This window comes from Micromys minutus (assembly GCF_963924665.1).
Source record: "Micromys minutus genome assembly, chromosome: 24".
NCBI classification, from domain to species: Eukaryota; Metazoa; Chordata; class Mammalia; order Rodentia; family Muridae; genus Micromys; species Micromys minutus.
The window spans coordinates 25190850-25194198 of NC_137959.1; positions in this window are offsets into that span (position 1 = coordinate 25190850).

The following is a 3349-nucleotide window of genomic DNA, read 5'->3' on the forward strand; positions in this document are numbered from 1 at the left end:
AGAAAAAATCGCAGAATTCACTCATGTTTCATTTGACATAGAATATTTGGAAATTGTCCATAAATCTTAATTTGATTTATATAAGTTAATAGCAACTCAAGGAATTTTCATCTATCTCTCAAGCTCAGTGAACTAGTTAAAAAAATAAAAGTAAAAAGGCAACTTCAAGCTATTAGCTAAATTGTCCAAAATGTCTATCTAAATTTAAGTATTAAAAACAAGCCAAATGTTTCCATAAGGCTAAGGACACTGTCAAGAAAGCAAAATGGCAGTCAACAGATTAGGAAAAGATCTTTACCAACCCCACATCTGATAGAGGTCTAATATCCAATATATACAAAGAACTCAAGAAGTTATTCTCCAAAGAAGCAAAGAATACTATTTAAAATGTGGTGCAGAGCTAAACAAAAATTTATTAACTGAGAAATATCAAATGGCTGAGAAGCATCTAAGGAACTACTCCACATTCCTAGTCATCATTGAAATACAAATCAAAACAACCCTGAGATTCCACCTCACACCAGTCAGAATGGCTAAGATCAAAAACTCAGATGACAGCAGATGCTGGCAAGGATTCAGAGAAAGAGGAACACTCCTTCACTGTTGGTGGCGTTGTAAACTGGTACAACCACTCTGGGAATCAGTCTGGTGGTTCCTCAGAAAATTAGACATAGTACTACCTTAAGACCCAGTTATCCCACTTCTGGGCATATACCTCAGAGATTCTCCAACATACAATAAGGACACATGTATCACCATATTCATAGCAGCCCTATTTTTAATAACCAGAAGCTGGAAAGAGCGCAGATGTCCTTCAGTAGATGAATGGATACAAAGATTGTGGTATATTTACACAATGGAGTACTACTCAGCTATTAGAAACAATGACTTTATGAAATTCTTGAAAAATGGATGAAGCTAGAGAATATCATCCTGAGAGAGGTAACCTAGTAACAAAAGAGCAGACATAATATGCAATCACTGATAATTGGATGCTAGCCCCAGAAAGCTCTGAACACCCCGGAAACAACTCACAGCCATACGAAGCTCAAGAATAACGAATGCCAAATAGTGAAAGCCTCAGTCCTTCTTAGGAAAAGAAGTAAGTGTATAGCACCCTCTCAGAGTATGATATACCCTGACCTTATATCATTAATAATCCAAGAGCTAGGAATATAGCCTTGTGGCAATTTTTGGTATCCAAAGATCATTATGTTTAATCTATACACACCAAGAAAACTCTGCTGTTTCCTTGTTGCATTCTGTTCTACATGTACTTTATGCTTATGGTAACTAGTGAGATTTCAATGCTTGCTATCAAACCTATAAAAGAATTAACTGCTGACAAAAATATATTCATATAGTGTTATGCCAAAATGTTTTTAAAAATTCGTGCATGCATCTCATTTAAATAAAGTTGTAAGAGGAAAAAAGTAAAAAATTAAAAAAAAAGTCAATTATGATGACAGATCTAGGGTTCAAAAACCTGGATTTCTGCCAGAGCTGGTTATTGGGAAATTTTTAGCCATCCTATACTTAGATCTAAATGCACATTCCTGTGAAGATCAGCATAAGAAAGTGGGCTTGGCCCTAAACCCAATGCACTGAGTGAGTTAAAATAATCTTCATTCATTTATCCTTAGATCAGATGATTAATTTTCTATTTTCAGTTTTGCAGTTTTTCTTTATTTGGGTTTGCACACTAGTTCAACTTGAAATCTTATTCTACATCAGAATATAACCTGTCAAAACAGAAGCCATTGCCCATTCTCTGATAAGACATGGAAAGTTTTCCATTTACTTTGAAATGTCTTGAGTCACTGATGAAAGGTGATGCTAGAGGAACAATTTTAATAAGTAATCAAGTTCTCCCAGACTGCACATATTTTTGGCAGTACAAGAATATTGCTGTCTGCCATCTGTGCAGAATAAAATTTGAATTTTTGTTCAGGGTCAGTTAAAATGTACATAAAACTCTAATGTGTATCTAGGTTTCGATCCTTGCTCTGAAGCCTGATTGTATACTACTTAGAATTAGAAGCAGGGGTACTAAAATCTCTCCTCCATGGCTGACATATTGTATTAATAAAGTCGATAAACCAATTCTTTCCTGTTGTAATCGGTTGCTTCATTTTACGAAAATCTAAATCTAACAGTATTTCATTGGGTTCATTTTGAATATATACTGAGATTGAGGAATACTTTACCAATCCAAGAGAATTGTTATGTGCCCTAAGTACAGCAAGGAATGTTCCTGTGGGACTGCTCTGTACTCAATGTCTTTTCACAGTGTAATCATTTAGGGCTCATTACCATTCACATTCTAAATGACGAGGAATCGGACCATAAAAACCAATCCATAACTATTAAAAATAGAACTAGATTGTCAATGGTGGCCACAACAGTGACAAAACACACTAGGTTACAGAAACATGAGCCATTGTTCCATGCAGAGACAAAGAAATTCTTATTTCCTTTTTTGAATTATACATGGTCCTTAATGATGAGAGCAGGCAAATGGAACACGATCTATTTGTTCAGTCTGTTTAATGTAAAATATAAGGTATGCATATATGAAGGAAACTTATGTTTATAGGAAACACATATGAATGCTTTCCTTCAGATTCAAAGCTGACCAAACATAACAGTATTCAAACAACTTTGGTGTCTTCCCATGTCTACAGCAATGACTTATAGCAATGTTACCCTTCAAATTTCCTAACCATCTTGGGTAGATTGATCTTGACAACTTTGAGTCTATGTTTACTAGAATAAAATGAAATATAATGGTTCGAATTTTTGTTTTGTATGTAGAAACTTAAGAAAAGCAATAAAGGATGAATAAAATTGACTTAAAATTATATATTGGTATTTTCCTAAATTAATAAATATAGCAGCAGTTGTTTTCCCCAAAAAGAAATATTGTAAACTAATTGTCATGACAGTGACATTTTTATTGTATTTGCTAACATCATATTAATCATCTCAAATATGCACAATAAAACCTACTCTGAAATTCCTCCAAATTAAAATATTATAAGGGAGTATACAAGCACAGTAAGGAATTATTCGGTTAAATATTTTTGTAATCAGAAGTAAATGAAATCTATGATCAAATAATTTAGCTACATATGCTTTATGAGGAAAGTTGTTTTTGAGCTGCAGTTTCAATGTGCTGCAGTTAAAATTTAAAAGACACAGGTGACATAGGATTCTTTCCAGCAAATGTTAATTCTTCCACATGCTGTTTTCAAATTCAAGGCATGCCCTTTTCCACTCAGAAAAGTACAACTGCCCACATTGGATTTTCAGTGTACCTTGTGTGATAATTTCTTTCTCACTCATCTTC